The sequence below is a fragment of the Vidua macroura genome, chromosome 30, assembly GCF_024509145.1.
Source record: "Vidua macroura isolate BioBank_ID:100142 chromosome 30, ASM2450914v1, whole genome shotgun sequence".
Taxonomy (NCBI): domain Eukaryota; kingdom Metazoa; phylum Chordata; class Aves; order Passeriformes; family Viduidae; genus Vidua; species Vidua macroura.
In genome coordinates this window covers 1,001,237-1,024,248 of record NC_071600.1, presented here as the reverse complement: position 1 = coordinate 1,024,248, position 23,012 = coordinate 1,001,237, and the positions used below count along the sequence as shown (strand labels likewise).

The 23,012-nt window shown below is 55.1% G+C and overlaps 2 pseudogenes; one reads left to right on the top strand and one right to left on the bottom strand.

The window, feature by feature from the left end:
* Nucleotides 1-23,012, top strand: part of LOC128820668 (uncharacterized) — a 1,438,581-nt pseudogene that overhangs the window by 993,263 nt on the left and 422,306 nt on the right.
* Nucleotides 1-23,012, bottom strand: part of LOC128820670 (zinc finger protein 850-like) — a 488,361-nt pseudogene that overhangs the window by 49,070 nt on the left and 416,279 nt on the right.

Here is a 23,012-nt window from a genome sequence, read left to right as displayed (position 1 = left end):
ACAAAGACAAAGGAGGGTTTAGGGTATAAATACAGGAAATGAGGGGGTGGAGGAGAGCATCAGGGATCCAGTGGTCTGAGGGCTCAGGGGTGGTACACAGGGAAAGGGACTGACGGGGCTCACCCCCAGATTGGGGTGACCCCGGGAGGCGGTAAAGTCTCTCTTCCAACCCGGGCCTTCAAAGAGAGACTCAGTAGTCTTCATTCGTCCGGTCTCAAGATAGTTTATTGCATGTTATCTCAAGGCACACACACTCCCTGACATTCCCTCTGACTCCTCCCTCTGCATCTCTCTCCGTCTCCGTCTCCATCTCCGTCTCTGTCCCTTTCCGTCTCTCTCCGTCTCTCTCACCCAAGGGCTGGTGCCATCTTTTATATCACACATGACGTGTTAAATGTTTATAGTTTTTCCTCAATGCCTATCACCTATATTGAATAGTGACTTTCTACTCTAAACCAATCTGTGAGTGCCAACATCACCAAGAACACGGAGGACAGGAAGGAGAAAGAAGGAGGACAGGGCACGCCCAAATCCCTCCATCTTAGAACTTCTGACCCCCATGTACAAAACTCAGACCCCTCTGTACAAGGCCTAAAACCCCGCTGCACTCAAAAATCCTACCTTTTACTTTGTGACTACTTCTATTATAATATCTAAACTTTTGTGATTTCTTGTCCTTCTGGCAAGGTTGGTAAATTGTTCCATGGATCAAATTCAAAACCACAGGGGTTCCCGGGTGCCTGCCAGGGTCTCAGATGCTTCTGACCTGGACCCGGAACATCCAAGAGTGTCTGAGGGACACCTTGGGTTTCCAACACCTGCCCTGTGCCTCTGTCCCTGCAGGCTGTCCTCATCCCCCGGCTGCCCCACCTCGCTGGCCCCTTCCTTTGCTGACAGCTCTGCCTCCTGCCTGCCCCTGCCTGGCCACACAAAGCCTTGGGCTGCCCCAGGCTCCTTCTGGGGACGTGTTGCACCACAGCCCTGCCCTGGGAGGGAAATTCCTCTCCTCTTGTGTCCAGTCTGGACTTCTCCAGCTGCATTTGTGGTATAATTTCTCTCTTTGGCTGTTTCACACTATGGAGAAAAGCTCCACCATTTCTGAATCCACCCTTCAAGCCCTGCCAGGCCACTCCTGATCTGTCCTCAGTCTCTTCACAACTGAGCCCAGGCACATCAGCCTCCATATATGTGTTTGGTTCTTGAGGCCTGCAAACCCAGCCTGGGAGATCTCTGGGCCCTCTCCAAGGTGTTTGCAAACAAAAACATTCAGCTCATATCACCAGAGGCCAAGGCCAGGCAGAACTGTCTGTCCTGGCAGCTTTTGTCTGGGAGCAATCCTAGGATAGATGGAATTTTGGTGGCCAAATTCCAGTTTCTGCCATGGCCCCTGGACAAGAAGGTCAGTTCTCTTCTGTAGGAAGGAAGGCACAGAGCCCCAGTGCTTCGGAGGCAGATGAGATGTGACCACCAGAGGCCAAGGCCAGCCAGAGCTGGCAAGATTTTTCTGGGAGATAGCCTTGCATACAGGAAACTTTTTAGGGGAAGTACCAATATTGTCCATGCCTGTCTGAAAAGAGGAACAGTTCTTTCCATAGCAAGGAAAGCACAGAGCCCCAGTGCTCCCGGGGCTGATGAGAGGCAGCCCTTGGCATTCCAAGATCAGCCAGACCTGTCAGGTGGCCCCTGGGAGGCCAAGCCAGCCAGACCTGTTCCATGTTCCCTCGGTTCCATGGGGCCCCACAGTGTCCCAATGGTCCCTTTCTCCCAGGAGGCCCTGAGGTGTCACAATGCCCCCTTGGTGACACGGGGCCCTGAAGGGTCCTAATGTCTCCATGGTTCCATCAGGCCCAAAGTGTCATGGTGGTCTCTTGGTTCCATGAAGCCCCGTGGTGTCACCATGGCCCCACAGTGTCACAATGGTCTCCATGGTTCCACCAGGTCCTCACAGCGTCACCGTGGTCTCCATAGGAAGGGAACAACCCAGCCCCAGTGTTCCAGGGGCAGATGAGCTGCAGCCAGCAGAGGCCAAGGGCAGCCAGATCAGATGGTGCTGGCAGATTTTGTCCTTGGATAGAGGGAATTTTAGAGGTGGAATACCAGTTTCAGACCTGGTTGCCTGGAGGTGAAGGACGGTTCTTTTCCACAGGAAGGAAAGCACGGAACACCGGCGTTTCAGGGCCAGATGAAAAGCGGCCATCAGAGGCCAAGGGCAGCCAGACCTCTCTGTTCTGGTACTTTTTTGTCTGAAAGCAACCCTTGGATATAAGGAATTTTGGAGGTGGAATCCCAATTTTGGCCATTTCGGCATTGGTAAGAAGGATGGTTCTTTTCCATAGGAAGGAAAGCACAGAGCCCAAGAGTTTCAGGGGCAGAAGAGGAGAGAGGTGGCTCCTGAGAGGCTGAGCCAGCCAGAGCTGTTTGTCCTGGCAGCTTTTGTCACTGAGAAATCCTTGGATCTAGGGAATTCTGGAGGAGGATTCCCAACTTTGGCCATGGGCATCTGGTCGAGATGGATGGTTTTTCCCATAGGAAAGAAAAGCACAAAGCCCAGGTGTTTTGGAAGAAGATGAGAGGTGGTCACCATAGGCCAAGAGAGTCAGACATGTCTTTCCTGGCACCTTTCATCTAGGGGAAATCCTTGGATGTTTGGAATTTTGAAGGTCTGCTCTGGTTCCACGAGGTCCCCACAGTGTCACACTGACCCTTGGTTCCATGAGGTTCCCCAGTGTCACCAGGGTGTCCTTGGACCTGCATTGTCACACTGACCCATGGTTCCATGAGGTTCCCCAGTGTCACCAGGGTGTCCCTGGACCTGCATTGTCACACTGACCCATGGTTCCATGAGGTTCCCCAGTGTCACCGTGGTCGCTGTCAGAGGCTGGATGAGATCGATGTCCCGAGACACCTTGGGTTGAGCTGTCAATCAGTCACACAGCTGGGACAGCGCTAACCCAGCTCTGAACGCCCGAGCAATCACAAGTCCCAGCTGGGGGGAGGCCCACGAAGGCCCAGGGGCTTAAAACCAAGGAGCACAAGGTCAGCCCCTGCTATGGACTCTGCCTTCCCCTGGGGTTTGTGTCTCAGCCACACTGGAACCCCAGGAGCTGGGAGCCACAGGTGTGTCTTTCTGTGGAGCTTCTGTCTTTCTGTCTCTCTCTCTCTTTCCTCTCCCTCTAATGCTCTTTCTATGGAACATTTTTGGGTACCTGAACAACTGAAGTGTTTAAGGCTTTCCAGGCTAAATGGGCTGAGTGAATGAAGTTACTGCTATAACAAGTGTTTTACGTTGGATTGGATGTTGTATTAAATGCTCTTCCAAAGTTTCTTGGTCTTTTGTACTTTGTCAGTAAAATTTTGTGGGTTCCCGAATGGGCGCTGAGGGGCACTTGGGGATCCTGGAGGGTCTGGGGGACACTTATGGGACAGATGGGGGCGAATACCGGGGTTCTGTGGGGCGCGGGGCATGACGGGAGTTGTAGTCCCAGCCCCAATAGGGCTCTATTGGGCTGCAGAGCATGATGGGAGTTGTAGGCAAAAGAAAAGCACAGACTCCAGGCACCGCCCCAAGCCACAATCCCTGGCGCTGATTGGTTGAGGGCTGTGATGGGCAGGAGCCTCAGCAAATGGGAGGCAGCGGAGGCGGGAACAGCCCATTCAACCCCTCCAGTCCCTCCCAGCACAGCCCAGTTCATCCCCAGTACAGCCCAGTACAACCCCAGTGCCCCTCCAATCCCTCCCAGTACAGCCCAGTCCCTCCCAGTACACCTGAGTTCATTCCCAGGCCCTTCCAGTTCCCCCCAGTGCCATCCACAGTCCGCTCCAGTGTCCCCCAGTCTTCCCCACAGCGTTCCCGCCCATTGCGGGGCAGCGGCGCAGACGGAATGTCCTGCGGCCCAAACCTCCTGCTCCTGCCACACAGCACCCAGCGCTCTCCCCCTCCTCCTCCTCTCCCAGCACGGCACAAATTCCAGCTCGGAGGAGGCTTCCCCAGAGAGGGCTCCGGCTCCTGCTCCAGCCTGAGTGTCCCTGCAGAGGAACAGGGCATCTTTCAGGCACTTCCACAAGCTCAGGCTTCCCATTCCATGGGGAATCTGGGATGGAAATGGCCTTTTTCAGAAAGACAAATGCAGAGGAGACAGATTAGAAATTATTAGGAAAAAGTGACCCTTCTTCCAGACAAAGTCCACCAAGTCATTGCCTGCATTTCTCATTTTCAGATTCTCTCAGTCATCTCCTGAGAGGTCCAGCTTGTTCTGCTGCTTTCCATGAACTGATTGTGCTCTTGATTTATATCAGTGCATGAGATGTGGAATCATCTACACTGAACTCAGAAACAAACTCCCTCTGTCAGCCCATTTCCATCTTCTAGATCTCTTCCAAGATGTCCATGAGGATGTTGCAATGATGATCACACAGCTCTCCATTTCTGGCTGCAGGCTCTGCAGATTCTTTCTCTGCATTCAGTCAGGCTTGCATTCCCTGACAATTCCTGGTAGCCCGTCATGGTTTCTTAGGGTAGAACAGCAACAATGAAAACCTCACCAATGGCACAACTGCCCAGCCCACGAGGAAAAGAAAGAACAAGCTGTCAAGTATTTAAAATATTTCTCCTGCTGTGCTGCAAGAGTCGAGCTGCACACAAGGTGTGGAAAGCCAAGAGAAGCTGCAGCTGGTGGCACATCTTGTGACAGGAGCTGCTCAAAGCTTCCTCGTTCTCCAGGAAAGGTTCTTGGAAAGAGCAAACAGGACTGTGGAGAAGATTCCAGGAAAACTGAAACAGCTTTTAAGAAATGAAATGAAAATGGGAAGAAAAAATCGAAGATGTTTTCCTCCATTTATTTCTTTGTTCCCCTTTTCCATCTTGGACTACTGCTCCATCCCATTAATCCAAATGGGTCTCACTTCTAAGATCCATGACATGTCAAATTTTAGACCCTGTAAAATACCATGAGCTACACACTGTTTGCCTTCCCCTGGGTTTTTTTTTGTAAATCACTGCTGGAGAGGTAAGTGCAGTGCTTGGGTCAGGTACAAATTCTGCATTCAGGGAATGCGCTCCGAGAGTGTTTGACCCTCAGCAGGGATAATGCACAGCAGCGCCCAAGGGGATTCCTGTGCCCCTGGGCAGGAGTCCAGACTCTGGGTCTGGGCTGAACACGGCAAAGTTCCCGTGTTTGGACAGGCTCAGGGGCTGCCCCGGGGAGCGCGGGGCTGGGCGCGGGGGCGAGCGGGCAACGGACAAACGGACACGGGGACAAACGGCCCCGGAGCTTCAGTTGCTTCAGTTGCAGCAGCAGCAGCAGCAGCGGCAGCGAAAGCAGCAAAAGAAGCGGCTTTGTCGACTCCCTCTTGCTCCTCCTCTCCCTCTCCCGCTGTCCCGCAGCCTCTCCCGCTCTCCCTTTCCCGCTGTCCCCTCCTCTCCCGGTCTCCCTCTCCCCCTGCCGGGACGGGCCATGCCTCCGACCCGCCCCCGGCCCCGGGCAGGGCTGCCCCATCCCCGTCTTCATCCCCGGCCGTCCCGCCGCGGTCTCGCCCCCGCCCGGCTCTGGCCGTGCTGGCGCTGGCGCTGCTGGGCGGGCATCAGTGCCTGGGGCTGGGGCGGCATCGCCGCCCTTTGGCTCCGCCTGGCCCGAGCCCAGCCCCGGCCCCGACGTGGGCTCCAGTCCCGGCCCCGGCCCCGGCTCCTCCCGGGCCCCGCGGAGAACACAGGCGGCGCGGCCGCTGCGGCTTCCCCGGCCCGAGCTCCGCCGCTCGGCAGCGCGGCCGCCGGCCCCGAGCCGCCGCTGTCCCGTTGCCAGCAGAGAACGCCTGGGGATGGCCGGCCCGGGGCGCTCGGGGGGCGCTCGGGGGCCGCTCCTGGCCCCGGGCCGAGCTCTGACAGCCGCGTCCCGCCCGCAGGGAAGGCGCAGGAGGCCCTGCAGGAGCGGTACCGGCTGGGTTCGCTGCTGGGCAGCGGCGGCTTCGGCAGCGTCTTCGCGGCCACGCGGCTCTCGGACGGCGCCCCGGTGAGCGGCGGGGCCGGCGGCGGGTGCAGGAGGAGGAGGAGGAGGAGGAGGATGGGGTTGGGCTAGGCGGGGGGCGAGCTGAACCCGCTGCTGTCCCTTGCTCACAGGTGGCCATCAAAAGGGTGCCGCGGGATCGCATCCGGCACTGGGGCGAGCTGGTGAGTGAGCGGGGCCAGCGGCAGAAGCCGGGCCGTGCCGGGCGGGGATGAGCCGGGGCCCGGCAGGGTGGGAGCTGCCGGGAGCCCTGCAGGGAGAGCGGGCGTGGGCTGAGCGGGGCATGCAGAGCATCCCGGGCTGGCTGAGGGCTTCCCCAGCCCCGGCACGGCCTCAGCCCCACTGACGGCATCGCGCTCCTCCCGCAGCCCGACGGCACCAGCGCACCCCTGGAGATCGTGCTGCTGGCCAAGGTGGCCTCTGGCTGCGCTGGTGTCATTCAGCTCCTGGAGTGGCTCGAGCTCCCCAACAGCTTCTTGCTGGTGCTGGAGCGCCCGGAGCGGTGCCAGGACCTGTCGGGTTTCCTGGCGGAGCGGAGGTTCCTGCCGGAGGAGGAGGCGCGGGGGCTGTTCCGCCAGGTGCTGGAGGCCGTGCGGCACTGCACCAGCTGCGGGGTCCTGCACAGGGACATCAAGCCCCAGAACATCCTGCTCGACCTGGCCACGGGGCAGCTGAAACTGATCGACTTTGGCTGTGGCGCCTTCCTCCAAGACACAGCCTACACCCAGTTTGCAGGTGAGCCCTGCCAGGGGATGCTCCTGGGCATCTCATGGCCCAGCCGGGGTGCAGCACCGGGGCTCCCCCTATTGCAGCTGGGATGGGATTAATGCTGGAGCCAGGTTTGTCGGAACCCAAGGTGTCCCTCAGACACTCTTGGATGTTCCGGGCGCAGGGCAGAAGCCTCTGAGACCCTGGCAGGCGGCCAGGAACCCCTGTGGTCTTGAGTCTGACCCATGGAACAATTTACCAACTTTGCAGGAAGAACAAGAAATCACAAAAGTTTAGATATTATAATAGAAGTAGTCACAAAGTAAAAGGTAGGATTTTTGAGTGCTGTACAGGGGGGTTTTAGGCCTTGTACAGAGGGGTCTGAGTTTTGTACATGGGGGTCAGAGGTTCTAAGATGGAGGGATTTGGGCGTGCCCTGTCCTCCTTCTTTCTTCTTCCTATTCCCCATGTTCTTGGTGGTGTTGGCACTCACAGATTGGTTTAGAGTAGAAAGTCACTGTTCAACATAGGTAATAGGCATTGGGGAAAAACTATAAACACCTAATACGTAATGTGTGATATAAAAGATGGCACCAGCCCCTCGAGAGACAGAGACAGGGACAGAGACAGAGACAGGGACAGAGACAGAGACAGAGACAGAGACAGAGACAGAGACAGAGACAGAGACAGAGACAGAGACAGAGAAGAAGACGAAGAGAGACGCAGAGAGAGACGCAGAGGGAGAAGAAATCAGGGACAATGTCAGGGAGTCTGTGTGCCTTGAGATAACATGCAATAAACTGCCTTGAGACCAGACGACTGAAGACTACTGAGTCTTTCTTTGAAGGCACGGGTTGGAGGAGAGACTTTACCAGCACCCGGAGTCATCCCAATCTGGGGGAAGGCTCCGGCAAGGTTGATTTGGGTGGGGGTGTGAGGGGGTCCAGCTCCCAGCCCTGCTGACAGTCTTCAGCACCCACTGTGCCCTGGGCTGGGGCTGGAGCTGGGGCAGCCAGCCCGACAAAAACCCCCATGGGGGTAGCAGAGAGGGGGCTCTGACCCCGTTCCCTGGATGGTTTGGTGTGCAGGCGAGGAAGGGCTTGGACTGCTCTGCTCCCCTTGTTTGCCTTGGCTTGTTCACATTTTTGGGAGGCTGTGCAGTCAGGTAGTCGAGTGGGTTTCTCCACCACTGGGTGAGTTTTTCTTTTGTGTGTCATGGTTGGGCCTTCCCAGGGTTTCTGCTGCCCTCTTCCAGCACCAGTGGCTTCTTTTCCAGCCCCGAGTCTGTACACAAGTCCCAGGTGCTGGCCAGAGGGCAGCGGTCACCCCGTGTGCCACTGGGGCAGCCCCCACATGCCCAGGGGTGCTGGGGCCAGGCTCTGGGAGCAGCAGCATCCCCCTGCTGAACTCTGTCTGTGTTCCACAGGAACCCTGTCCTACAGCCCACCAGAGTGGATCCACCACCGACGCTACCACGGCGAGGCAGCGACCATCTGGTCCCTGGGCCTCCTGCTGTGCCACCTTGTCATGGGCAAACACCCGTTCAGGAGGGGCCAGGAGATCATCTGGGGTCGGATCTTGTTCCCACGACGGCTCTCTCAAGGTGGATCCTCATCTCGGCCACGGGGGCAATACCAGTGCTGGGAGACAGCAGCAGCTCGTGGGCATCCCGCTCTGGCAGCTGCTGAGGAGGTGGCACAAGTCCTGCTCTCCTGCTCTCCTCCAAACAGAGAATCCATGGGGAAATTCAGGCCCAGCTCTGGGCACACCCAGCATGGCCTGGGCATGGGAACAGGGGGGCAACTTCTCCAACTGACTGGTGATTCCTGGTTTCTCTCCCCAGAGTGCCAGGATGTCATTAAGAGGTGTTTGTCCATGCAGCCCATGGACAGGCCATCCTTAGAAGAGCTTTTCCGTGATCCTTGGGTGCAGGGTGTTCCTCTGCCCTAGAGGATGGGAGAGATCCACGTGCACAGTTGGATCCAGGGGCCTGGCAGGTAACAGCTCCACACATCTCTTGGCAATCAGTGGCAAAGGCAACCAGACAGGTTTTGTGCTGCCTGTAGCTCTGAGCAGGGGTCAGCAGAAGGGAACACGCAGCTCTTGGGCTGGAGCTGAGCTGGACACCTGGTGTGGCAAGCACTGGTGGCCATCATCCCCTGGGTTGCTTGTCCTGGTTCACTGACAGCTGGGGCCCTGGGCAGAACCCTGACAGCCTGGTCTGGCCCCAGGGAAGGAGAAGGAGCCCCTGTAGAAGCTGCACCAGGTGGGGCTGCTGCTGCTGGAGACACCAAGGACAACCTCAAGGATGACAATCTCTTCCTCGGCCTGGCCAGCTGAAGATGATGGACTTGGATTCTGGCACCTTCTCAAAAGCCAGGCTCCACAGGGAATTTGGAGATGAGTCCACACACAGGGGATGCTCCCAGATTTGGGCATTGCTCAGCCTGGCCGGGAGCCAAAGGTTCCCCCTTTGCTGGGGCGGATGCAGCTGATCCTTCAGTCGGCTGCCAGGCTGCTTTTGGCAGGGCTGGGGGCATGGGCTGGGGTGGGTACGAAATGGGAGTGGGCTCCTGGCCCTGCCAACAGCCCCCAGCACCCACCGTGCCCCGGGCTGGGGCTGGGGCTGGGGCAGCCAGCCCGACACAAACAAACCCCATGGTGGGAGCACAGGTGGGACTCCAGAACCTGTGCAGGGGCTGCTTTGCTTTGCAGGCAAGGAAGGGCTTGGGCTGCTCCACTGCCCCTGTTTGCTTTGGGATCAGCGTTATTTTGGGGGGCAGTGCAGGGGGAAGGGAGAAATCCTGGGCTTCCCTGTCCTGTGGGTGGGTTTTTCCCTGTCATGCAGGTGTTGGCCTTCCTCAAGGCCCTGACAGAGATAAGATTTTTGACCTTTTTTCTTGTTCCCCTTTTTGTCTGTAATCTATTTTCAATCATTGTTGTTTGTTTTTCTAGAGGAAGCGTTCCAGGTGGGGTCCAGTCTGGATGGGGAAGTGCTTGGGAGCAGCTGCGGCGTGGATGGGCCGTGCCCTTGGAGAAGGCTGAGGACATCGTTTGGGACCAGCTTTTCTTCCAGCGGTGGATGGCGTCAGGTGGGTCCCATCTGCTTGGCATGGTGGGATCAGAGCTTTGGGGAGATGGCAGCGAGCACAGGAGCATCCTGCTCCGGGCAGCTGCTGAGGGCTGGATGTGCCGTGGCTGGCTGCAGGCTGGGCACATGTCCTGCCCTCCTGCTCTGCTGCCAAAGGCAGCAGTGATGGGCAGCTCTGGGCACCGCTCTGGGCACGGCCAGCATGGCCTGGGCACCGCGGGCGGCTGGGACAAGGGGACAGGAGCCTTCAGCTGACGGGCGCTTTCTGCTTTCTCTCCTTGCAGCCGGGCTCTGCGGGTGCTGAGGCTGCTCTGGGCTCTGCCAGGGCTCTGCTGGAGCTCAGCACCGGGCCAGAATCAGCCAAAGAAGAAATGGTGTGACCTGCAGCACTGCCTTGCTTGAGCATTTCAGCAACACAGCTCAAGTTTGCAGAGTGTACACCTCCCAGGGAAAACATGCCACCCTCCAAAAATTAAACTTGTTCAATAGTTTCTGAAATGAAATCAATCTGCGATGACCCCAAATGACGTTTTTCAGCTTGCTCAAGCTGTAGCTCAGCCCTTCTCTGAGCAGTTCTCTCTCCTACCTGCCTTTTACTCCCCAACTGCTGCCTCTTTTCCCCCAGTGAGTTCCCAGCCCATGGCAGTCTCCATCACACTGCTGCCTTCCTTGGTGCCCCTCACCATGAGGAAGGCCGAGCCCCAGGCTTAGGGACTCATCCTGGCACTGGCTGAGGAGCAGCAATGTCTCAGAGGTCCAGTGGGATTTTAGTGTCCTTCAGAGCTGCTCTCCAGCCCTCAGCTGTCCTCACTGCTGAGTTCCCACTCCCTTTTCTTTGTCCTTGCAGCAGGATGAGCTCTGTGAATCCCCTTGAGCCTCTCCACTCTTCCCAGCCCACGCACCCACCTCAGTTAGGCTGAAGCTGCAGCTTCTCTGTCTCCTCTGGCACACCAGTCCAGTCCCCTGTGCGGGGAGCCCCAGCCCCAGAGCACTGCACTCAGCAGTGCAGTCCGGGCTGGAGCAGCTGCCCTGCAGCCCTGGCTTGGCTCTTGGTGGCAAGGGAATGCTCCCTGTTTGCAGCTGTCCCTGCAGGATGGCCCCAGGGCAGAGCCCAGCCGGGCTCCCACTGCAGCCCCTGAAGCTTGGGGCAGACAGTGGTGCCAGAGCTGAGGTTCACGGGGAGCACCCGCAGCTGTGGCTTGAGTCAGTGTTGGCAAATGTTGTGTTCTCATCTCCTGCAGCCTGTGGGGAAAGCAACCTGTGCTGCCAGGCCTGTGTGTGCCAGGCCTGTGTGTGCCAGGGGCTCTTGGATGTCTCTGTACCCATGGACAGAAGGCTCTGTGTGTGCCAGGGGCTCTTGGATGTCTCTGTACCCATGGACAGAAGGCTCTGTGTGTGCCAGGGGCTCTTGGATGTCTCTGTACCCATGGACAGAAGGCCCTGTCTGTGCCAGGGTTTCCAGAATGTCTCTGTACCCATGGGTATGGAATAGCATGGACAGTGACAGTGTCAGTCACGTTGCTTGCACGCTCCTTCCTTTGCATACAAGACACATCCATGCACACCCCCATGCACAGATACATTAAAAGGACAGGGAGGGAGAGAGATTACCCGCAGAGCTCTAATTTTAGCATAACTCACCTTTTAGCTGCTGGCCAGGGGATTTTTTTCCCAGCTCTGTGTGAGAAGGTGTCCAGGAGCTGAAGGAGCAGCATTTAGAAGCAGTTTCAGGATTTCTAGGCAGGCAGTGGAGCTGACAACCATCCATGTAACTCACTGTATTCATCAGGACGTGCTGCTGGTTCTTTGGGAATATGGCCCAGTGGAGACACAAGACTTGGAAAAATCCCAGCTCTCTGTGGATTTGTGCAAAGGGGGAGCAGCAGAAACACTTTGTGTCTGCTCTGGGGACACAAGGGCCAAGGAGCTGCGGTGGCAGAGGGTGAGCTGGGCTGGTGGCAGGTGAAGTCCTGGTTCATGACATCCCAGAGTGGCACAGGACAAAGCTCCAAGCACCCCCAACCCCACTGATGAAGTCTTTCTGATGCTGCACATCCTACAGGAAAAGCTGCTGTCACACAATTCACTGGGATTTGTAAGTGTCATTTTCAATACTTTAGGTCCAAGTTTCAAACTGCAATATTTTTGCCCTCAAGACACAGTCACGCACAATCCATCTCTCATCCTCCTCTTGCTTCAACTTCAATTTAAAAAAAAAAAAAAAATCTTAATACTGGAAACAAAACTCAAAATTTTTATAAAAAGGATGCTGTGATGAATCTGTAAGATGGATCCAGGCCATCAGAACATGCACAAAGTAAATGAGTTCTTCTTTTAAAAAGATCAGTTACCTCTTAATCCAAAGTTACAGAAGATTTTCAATACACATTTATTTCTTGTTTTTATCTTTCATATTTTTCTCATCTTTTCCTTTCTTTTTTCTTTTTTCTTTTTGAGCTGATAACACATCCTGAAAAAGAAATGTACAGCAAAATGAGATATATTTTTGATAAACAATGAAAGTATTTGTTTCTCTGTTTACTTTTCTCTGGATACCCTGATATAAAAAATCTAGTAGCTATGAGCAGAGGTGTGAAGTGTTTGCTTTGGACTAAGCTGGAGTTCAGCACTGCTGACATCCTGATCCAGCCAAGAGTTGCAGAATTCTTTTGCACATCTCGAGCCATGTGTTTGCAGGCACAGCACCTGCAGAGCTGACACACCCGTGCACGTGAATAACTCTGTTACTCCCTCCCAGAATTTGGGCTGTGCCCCAGAACGAGGTGCTCCAGCCCTTTGCTCCTGGTTCCCGTGGGGAGCAGCTCCCTTCCCTCTGGCTGAGCTGCTCAGGCAGAGCCCGGCAGCTCCTGGCCCTGCAGGGCTGAGGCTTTTCCCTGTTGCTGGGCACAGACTGATGGAGCAGCACTGCTGAACACGGGCACACAGAGGGACCAGCAGCAGCTGCCTTTGGCCACCTGAGGCTCCAAGGCCCAAACTCGGAGCAGACAGGGCTGGAAGAGACTCGCAGGCTCCCTGCTGGCTCTGCTGCCCCCCTTGTGCCCACCTGGGAGCCCCCAGGGCCAGCAGGGACTTGAGATGGCAGCCCTGGGCTCCTGGAGGTTGTGCAAGGAACGCAGCTGGGGACTCCCTGTCCATGGGGAACTTCCAGATGGAAAAGGCTGCTGTGCCCAGGCAGCTCCAAGGGCAGAGAAAGGAGGGTCTCGACCACGGGATCTGTGCCAGTCCCACAGTCCTGGGCAGCAGCCACCGAGCCCTGGGGGAGCAGAGGGCACAGCAAGAGGGACAAAAGCAGGCAAGGTCAGAGAGTGGAGAGAGCCAGGCCTGGGAGCAGGAACAGCTGCTCCATTGCACTCTTGGAGAAAGCTCTTGGCTGGTTCAAAGCGCTGAAAGGCGTGAAGGGCAGAGAGGAGGCCACAGCAAACACTGCTCCTGTTTCCACAGCCTCCCCTCTCCGTGTCCCAGAAGGAATTGGATGGACTGTGTTCTTCTCTCCGAGTCGTCTGGTTCAGCACGAGCAGCTGAGCACCAGGAGCTGAAGGAGCTGAAGCCTCAGGCCACAAGAGCTGGGCCAGAGGAGACTTTCTGAGCAAATGAATGCTGCTAACATGGACCTGGCTGAATGCAGCAGATGGAATCATGGAATCACAGAATCCTTTCTGTTGGGAAAGGCCTCTGAGCTCATCCAGTCCAGCCGGTCACCCAGCAGTGTCGAGCCCAGCACTAAACCACGTCCCTGAAGTGCCAAGGCCTGGACAACAGCCCTGAGTGAGGCCTGAACAACAGGCCCTGAGCCAAAGGTGGCCTCTGGATGAAGCTTCCAGCCAAAGGTTATCTTTGGATCTGCTCACTAATGAAATATGCATGGTCATTAGCACTGTGATAGATGTATCCACTCATTAGTGAAACATGTATTGACCTTTCTGTGTTTAGAAGCCAGACAAGGCCATGAAATCCGACATCTGGCCTTGTTTGGGGCTGAATGGTCAAAGTCACCTCCCTTGGTTCCTGCTGGGGCCCTGGCCAGGCTTTGGGAGGAACCCAAGAGGAGGATGAAAGCAGATGTTCCCGCAGCAGAAGTGCTGTCAGTTTGTTCATTCAGCACTGTCAGAGCTGGGCCCTCTCACAGCGGGGCTGGAGCCTCACCTGTGGCTGGAGGCACCTGCAGGAATTGCCAGTGTCCAGGAGTGGCTCTGCAGCCCTTGGCTGTGACAGCTTCCCCAGCTGCTGTGTGGATCTGGGGGATGGTAAAGCCTGAGGGTAACTGGGGCTGGATCTTTCTTAATCACTGCTGCAATCTTTGGTGGTGATGGTTGGGTGCACTGCTGAGCTGCTCCTTTTGTGATTCTTTGCTGCTTTGAGCTACAGTCAATGACACTGATTCCTTCAGTTGGTGTCTGTGTCTTCGGTGCTGACCCTGCCCACTGGTGAAACAAAACTGGCACAGTCTGGCCAGATCACCACAAAATGTCACTTTTTAAATGTAAATGTGAGGAATCAGTCCCATTAGAAATTCCCAGGTGGGAAGCCCTTCCCTGGAGCTCCATGGCTCTGGAGTGGGCTGAGGTGGGAGCACCGTGTGAGCAGTGGGGCAGTCGGTTAAAAGAGGCTGAACCCCTGGATGTCTTAAAATGCATCCAAAAATGGCATATGGGAAATGGAAAAGATCTTGTGGGTTTGGGAAGATGGGGATGGATTTTGGTAACAACACATTGGAAACAGCACGAACAGAGGGAAAAAGTGTTTTGAGAATACTGCCACATGGAGTGACAGAAGAAGGTTTAAATCTTGAGCTCAGGTTCATTTGTGCAAGTGATAGAATATTATTATTATTATTATTATTATTATTATTATTATTATTATTATTATTATTATATAATCCAATTATCTATATTCATATCTGTATAATTTAAAATTTATAATGTGAAATAATGCTGACAATACTAATTTGTCAGGTTTGGCTGCTCTCTGTGACACTGAATACCCTACAGAAAAGGACTGGCCAAGACCCAAATGTCAGTGGTAAACTCTGCAAGACTGCATACAATGAATAAAGGAGGAAGGGATGAAATTGGCTATTTTTATAGGATTTGCTGATACTGTGGTGCGGAATGCTTTGTCTGTTATGTGAGAAATAAAGTGATTAAGGCTGCTGGGTTTTTAATGTCCCAGACAATCCACAAGCTGCAGGATTGGTTGAACGGGTGAAGGGGTTGTTAAAAGAGCAGTTGAAAGAATGAGGAGATGGGAACCTGTCCCCATGGAGAAGCCATCTCCCAGATGTGCTCCATGCCCTTAGCAATGGCCCCCTGGGGAAATGGAAACCCCCTGGCTGTGCACGGCTGCTCCCAATTTGCAAATACAGCCATGGACAGTGAGACTTGGACTGCCTGGGAAATTGTTCTGGCTGTGATGGCCCTGGCAGGGCCAGCCCAGAGGCTGCAGGGCTGGACCTTCATGCACTGGAATTAGTTAGGATAAATCAGAAGCAAATGAGAGTTAACAATGCAGGAACAGGAATCCAGATTCCTCCAGGACACTTTGGTTTGAGAGCTGCCCACTGCAGCTTGGCCTTACAAAGTGCTCATGACATGGGAGGAGGAACTGATGCAGATTATCTAGGGAAATTGGAGGAATTGTGTTAAACAATAGTGAACAAGATTGGATTATTCAACCCCATGACAGGGTAGCACAATTATTGATATTGTCAGTTTTTAAAACAATTGGGGAAAAAAAGAGATCCACCTCAAATCACTGCTGTTGGTGGAGATAAAGGGTTTGGATCCAACAGTGCTAATAAAGGAGCCAGAGTGTGGGTCCAGAGGCCAAAAGGCCCTCCCGAGGCAGCTGAAGGAACAGCTCTGGGGAAAGACAGCACTGTTGGAATCCTGAAAGCTGGGCAGGAACGATGGGAATGTGTCCCTGCAGCCAAGTGTTCTGTGTGAGAACAAGTAGATATTACAGGAGATTGTTTTACACATCCTGCCAGACCAAATCTCCCTGTTTGCCCCAGGGAAAACTCGTGACCTGGACTCCATCTAGGATGGAGCCAGGGCCAGGCTCTTGTACTGCCCCAGGTGTATCCCTTGAGGGCGTTTTAATAAACACCTGCTTTATTCCTTTAGCACTGTCTAGCTCCATTCTAGGTAGCCTCTCAAGGCATCACCACCAAACCAGGGGAACACGGACCAGGCCTGGCTGGCTGGGCCTCCTGGGGACCACCTGACCACCTTGGCATGTTGAGGGCTGCCTCTCATCTGCCCATGAACCACTGGTGCTCCATGCTTTCCTTCCTATGGAAAAGAGCTGTCCCTCTTTTCAGACACCCATGGACAATATTGGTACTTTCTCTAAAAAATTTCCTGTATGCAAGGCTATCTCCCAGAAAAAAAGCTGCCAGCTCTGGCTGGCCTTGGCCTCTGGTGGTCAAATCTCTGCTGCCTCAGAAGCACTGGGGCTCTGTGCTTTTCTTCCGACAGAAAATAACTGACCTTTTTGTGCAGGGATCATGGCAGAAACTGGAATTTGGCCACCAAAATTCTATCTCTCCTAGGATTGCTCCCAAACACAAGCTGCCAGGACAGACAGTTCTGCCTGGCCTTGGCCTCTGGTGATATGAGCAGAATGTTTTCATTTGCAAACACCTTGGAGAGGGCCCAGAGATCTCCCAGGCTGGGTTTGCAGGCCTGAAGAACCAAACACATATATGGAGGCTGATGTGCCTGGGCTCAGTTGTGAAGAGACTAAGGACAGATCAGGAGTGGCCTGGCAGGGCTTGAAGGGTGGATTCAGAAATGGAGGAGCTTTTCTCCATAGTGTGAAACAGCCGGAGAGAGAAATTATACCAGAAATGCAACTGGTCAAATCCAGACTGGACTCAAGAGGAGAAAGGAATTTCCCTCCCAGGGCAGGGCTGTGGTGCAACACGTCCCCAGAAGGAGCCTGGAGCAGCCCAAGGCTTTGTGTGGGCAGACAGAGGCAGGCAGGAGGCAGAGCTGTCAGCAAAGGAAGGGGCCAGCGAGCTGGGGCAGCCGGGGGATGAGGACAGCCTGCAGGGACAGAGGCGCAGGGCAGGGACACCGTAGGACAGCCTGGGCTGCAGAGGGCACAGGCATGTGCAGCAGCTGCAAGACCCTGACAGAGCCAACCTGTGCAGCACTTTGGCCATGGCTGCTGGCCCTGGGCCTGAGGCCACGAGGGGACAAGTGACCCTTGCAGCCCTGGGGCCTCAGTGCCTCCTTGTCCCTGCTCAGCAGCCTGGCAGGGGCCGCCCCATGGTCCTGCCCTTGGCACTGCACATCCCCACATGCCAGTGCCCATCCTGGGAAGAGCCCTGAGCAATGAGGGAGGGATAGGATCTGCCTTGCCAGGGGCTGGGGCTCAGCCTTGGCCCTTTGCATTCCTGAAGCACATCCAGGTTTGCTCAGCACCAGAGACACCTTTCCCTTGCTGTCCCCACCTCTCATCAGTGCCTCCAGTGTTCTGCTGTACCTGGAACCTGGGGACACTTTCTCAGTTGTGTCCCTCACAGGGATCTCTTCAAAGTAAAAGAAACCTCAGTGTTTCAATCTCACTTGGAGCTCTTGAGAAGTTCTTTGAGCACACTCTGAGGGACTGGGTCTGATGCAAAGAGCACCAAAGCCCCAGAGGGTCATTAAAGTCCTGGTGCTGTGTCTGTGCTGCTGGGCTGGGCCGGGCTCCTGGCCCAGAGGCAGCTCCTGGCAAGGGCAGCGCTGCAGAGAGACAGCTCTGGCCAGGAGCAGCTCCTGTGCACAGCCCAGCAGGGCTGGGGCACTGCCAGGGCATGCCAGGGACACGAGCAGGGCACAGACAGAGCTCACAGGGGCTCAGCACTGGCAGGGGCTGTGGGATGTCCCAGAGGGAGCTGTGTCACAGCAGCACCTCTGTGGCTGTGTCACAGAGCAGCTGTGATGTCAGAGAGGGGCTGTGTGACAGCACAGAGTGGGTTGAGTGAGGTCACAGATTGGGCTATGACATCACAGAGTTTGTTGTGTGAGGTCATTGAGCACCTATGGCATGATAGAGGGGATTCTGTGGCATCACAGAGCGGGCTGTGACATCATGGCATGGCTGTATGACATCATAGAGCAGGTTGTGAGGTCAAAGTGTGTGCTGTGACATTACAGAGTGGCAGTATGACATCTCAGAGAGGGTTTTGTGTCATTAGAGAGCAGGCTGTGACATCATAGAAGGGTATAAGGCCATAGAGCAGATACTGCCATCATAGAGGGTGGCTCTGTGACATCAAAGAGTGGGTTGTGACATCACTGGGTGGCTGTGCAACATCATAGAGCAGGCTGTGACATCAAAGAACAGACAGTGACATTGCAGGGTGACTTTGTGACATCACAGAGTCTTCTGTGACATCACAGAGCAGCTGCATGACATCACAGGGTGACATCTCAGAATTGGCTCTGTGACATTACAAGGGGCTGTGTGACATCACAGGGGCTGTGTGACATCACTGGGGAGGTCACTCCACCCCAGCCCCCCCTCACTCTTCTCCCCCAGAGAAGTCCAACGCTGCTCGTGCACAGCGGGGTCCCCTGTCCCCCCGGGTCCCTCCACCCCCGGCGCCGCAGCCTCCCCCAGAGGATGTTCCACGAGATCGGCCCCAGAGCCTGACACGGGGATGGGGGACGGGGCCCTGGGGGGTGGGACAGGGGGACAGGGACCCCCCCGGCAGCGTCCCCGTGTCCCCCAGGGCCAGAGCCTGGGCCAGGGCTCCTTCACCCTGTTACCAACGAGGGCTTGAGAGCGCTGAAAAAATCCCCAGCAAGGGAGCAGCAAAAACCAGATTTAATATTCAGCGACAGCACGGCAAAGTTCCTTGGCAAGAGTCACTCTGCTCCTGACTGGACACTTCAGGTACATCAAGGAAACAAAGCAACAACAAAACCAAACAAAATCCAGGCAATCAGACCAGAAATTAGCCAATAACTGAGGCTTTCCTTCCTCTGGAAAAAAACTGTCCTTCTCGGCCAGGCACCCATGGCCACAATCAGGATTTCACCTCCAACACCACCTATTGTGAGAGACTGGAGGAGATTGTTGGCTGGAAACATTTCCTGTGGGGGGGAGGAAGGGGCAGGTCCAGCCTTGCCCTGCCCTGGAACCCCAGCCCTGCCCTGCCCTGGAACCCCAATCCCCCCAGAGCCTCTATCCCAGCCCAGCAGTGGCTGCCAGTCCCTGGCACAGCACAGGCAATGCTCCACAGCCACCTCTGGAGCCCCAGCCCAGCTCCTGAGTGACCAAATGACCCCAAGTCCCACCTGGGGGAAGGGCCCAGGAAGACCAAGGAGTTTTTAGGCTGACCACAAGGCAAGCACACATCTTGACCCTACCTCCTCTTGGAATTTCCATCTGAACACTGCTGGAATCCAGGAGTTGGTAGCTCTGTGTGTGCTTCTCTAGATCTTATTTTTCTCTCTTTCTGTGTCTACTTCTACTTCTGTCCTCTTGCAAATGTTGATTAACTTAAAATTGAACAGGCTTAGAGTTTGTAAAGTTGAATGGGCCAAGTTAATGCATTGAAAACTGTTTTTTGTTGACTGAATGTCCTATTAAACCTTTGGCCAAAGTTTCTCTGATTTTCTAAAGTTCCCAGTAAAGGCTGTTTTGTTGTTTTGAGCTCCTGAGAATCCCGTGCGGGTATTTCTCCAGTGCATCCAACTCAGAGGACACAAACAATTGTAATTCCTTATAAATGTCTCCCTTGAGTGAGTTTTTTAGTGGATGGGGGTCAGGGCTTGTGTGCCCTGCTTGGCACAGCCCAGGCAGGGCTTTCACAGCCCCATCCCACACTCCATTTCCCAGCTGGAGCCGCTGGTGCCTCTGAGTTCTGCTGCCCCAGCCCCAGGGACGCTCTACTTGTCTGCCCATTCCCCCACGGTCTCTGGGCAGGGATGGCCTCAGTGGGGGCTGCTGACATCCTCAGCACCTTGGAGGCTGCTGCTGGATTTTACTGCTCCAGAGGCTTCTTCAGCCTTCAGCTCTTCAGTTCAGGAATTCAGTGCCCCAGGGCTCATTAATGTTCAGAACACCTTAACAAGCCAAGCCTCTGGGAATAATGTAATTTAAGTTTTCAAATATTTTGTGGTTAATTAGACAGATTTCAGAAGCCTATTCAAAGTGAATATATTTAAAAAGACAGTAAAAAATATTTTTTAGGTCCTGTATAGTTTTTTTTTTTACTGCTAATACATTGATATGTGCAATCTCCAATGGACACTGAATGCAAGAACCTCCTCATGCAGTTGGAATAGATATGAAAATCAAGACCCTTCATGGCTGACAATCAATCAGACTCTGTCCCTACCCCCACCCCACCATTTCCCCCATCCAAGCCCTGGCACTCAGAGCAGCCTTGTGCAAATCTGAGCTCCCTCCAGCCCAGGCTGCACCTGCAGCTTTCAGCTCCTTGGCTCCAACTCCCACCTGCTTTCCCTGGAGAAGGAGCTGCCCGAGACACAGAGAGATGTTCATTTCTTGTCAGCCAACAAAGCCAAGGGAAGGCACAGCTCCATCAAATGAAAAAGTCATTCTTCTCCCTGGCTGTGCCCTGCCCCTGATCCCCACAGCCTGTCCTGTTTCCTTCATCCCTCCATTGCCAGGGACTTTCTGGGACAAGGCAGCTCTGCTCTGGGGATGGAGGGAGGTCCAAGTGCAGCCACTGGAGTGGGAACCACAACTCATCAGGTTTGTGTCCTTTGAGCGACCAGGAACTGGTGAGACTCAGAGGCACAGGAAGGTTTCTCTTCATGGCCAACATAAAAATTGTGAACATGATAACATTTAAGAAAAAAGAAAACACTTCCTTCAGCTCCTTGTGACATCCAGCAATATCTGACATGTCCACCACCCACAAGGGATTGCCATAGAGGAAGACTTTTAGACAAAGGAATAGGAAGAGGTGATATAAACAACAAAAATACAACTAAAATTCTAAGGTGTTATTTAAACTTCTGAAAGACTGGGGAACTCCCTGAAGCTCAAAGCATGAAGCCAATCAAGGGAGATGCATTGGAATGACCAGAGAACAGCTGCAGGAGGAAATGTGGGAGCAACAGGAAGGACCTAGATCCAGTTGCTCAAAATGAAGCGATGTCCTTAGACATGGCCATTTAAACAGGAGAGCTGGAAACACCTGAAGCAAGAGGGTCATGAAATATTGGACTGAATGTTGGTGGCAAAGGTAGGGGGGAAGATCAGTATTTCTTCTCCTGCCATCAGTACAAGAATCCAGTAGATCCAGGAAATTTGTTTTCCTGGCAGGAAAACTGCCTTGTCTTCAAAGTATTCAAGTGACCCAGATAATAAAGATTTACTTGTGTAATATGAAATGTACAAGTATTAAAACCTGTGCCCCTTTCCAGGCGGACATCAGCTGTGTGGCCATGAACAGGCAGTGCCACTTGTGCCCTGAGGTGCCCAGCTGGGATTGCATCTCTCAGAGAGGAGCTGAGGGAGAGCAGAGCACCTTGCAAGCTGCAGGTCCCTGCCAGCCCCGCAGGGCTCCTGTGCCATCAACATCTGCTCTGCTCCAGGCTGAAACAGGGCCCAGCACGGTGCCGGGATCATCCGAGAGCTGAGGTGTGTGCTGGAATTCCATGCCCTCGCCATGGCGCAGCAGCCCTGCATTTCCCTGCTCCAGCCTTGGTCTCCAGCACAGCCATGGAGGCTCTTTGGGCTCCTGAGTGTTCCTGCAGCCCCCAAGGGCAGCTGAGCTCTGCCTTTGGCACAGTCAGCCCTGGCCAGCGCAGGCCACGCTCAGCAATTCCTTGTCTGTGCCTGGCCTTGCTGCCAGCCCCGGCAGCGGCTGCGTGGCCCCTTGGTGGCCCTGTGCTGGCCCAGCCATGGTGCCACAGCCCCTGTGCAGGCCCAGCCCAGGACAGGAGCATTGCGGCTGGGAACGGCCCCTGTGCCGTGGTGCCCACGGCAGCCTTGGGGCTCTGTGCCCCATGGCCTCCCTGCTGGGCAGCCTCTGCCAGCTCCTGCCCAGCCCCTGGCACCTGTGGGGCTGCACAGACAGCCCTGCCCCGGGCTCTGCCGGCCTCTGGGCCAGCAGAGAGGCCGGCCAGGGCTGGCCATGGCCGGGAACAGGCCCTGAGCCCCGCAGCAGGATGGAGCTGGGCCACAGCCAAACTCAGCCCAGGCCAAAGCTGGGCTCAGCAGCCAGGGCTGCCAAGGGCTGGGGACAGAGGCTGGCGCTGACAAATGTCCTGGGCCCCCTCCCTGCTGTGTCCATGCCCCCAAGGGCACAGAGCAGCCTCCTCTCTCGGGCACTTGCCTGTTTTCAATGCCTTGCACAGGCACTGGCCCTGCCCCACAAGGCCTGGGCTGAGTCCTGCCCCTGCACGCTCAGCCAGGCTGAGATGGACACTGATGGTTTCTGGGCCAGGCTCTCGGAGCCCAGCCCAGCTCCCTGCAAGCTCTGCCAGCTGCCCTGAGCTCTGTGCAGCACCAAGGGCCTCTCCCCAGCACAGCCCAGCCGCCTCTGGCCCCACAGCTCTGCTCAGGCCAGGCTGCTCTGGCCACTGGCCCCACGGCCTCAGCCCCTGCCAAGGGCACAGCAGCAGCTGCAGCTCAGCCAGGACTCAGCCCCAGCCATGGGGGAAGGGGCTTGCCCAAGGCACAAGGAGGCTCCCTGGCTGCCCTGCTCCCCTCGGCCTCAGCTGCTGAGAGCTCTGCAGCCCCTGCTGCCATCCCACCTGCCCAGGCCAGCACAAGAGCCCCGGCCTTGGGGCCCTCCAGAGCTGCTCCTGCTCCAGGCCCAGGGCCCAGCCCAGAGCTGGGGCAGCCACAAAGCTCTGCCCATTTCTGCTCATTGCTGCTCTGATGGGGATGGATCCTCAGCCCCTTGGAGGTTGCTGATGAATTTTACTGCTCCAGAGGCCTCTTTTTCTTGAGCTCTTCAGTTCAGGAATTCAGTGAAAAAGCTCATAAACATCTGTTCAAAACACCCAAGACTAGAAAAGCCCCTGGGTATAATTCAAGTCCTCAATTTTTTGTGGTTAATTAGTCAGGTTCCAGAAGTGTACTCCAAATGAATATACTATATTGAAAACAGTGCAGAGAGAATTGTTCTTTTCCTGTTTAGAGATTGATATCAGCAATGTCCAATTGATAATGACCCCCAGCACCTCCTAATGCAGTTTGAACAGATAGGAAAATCA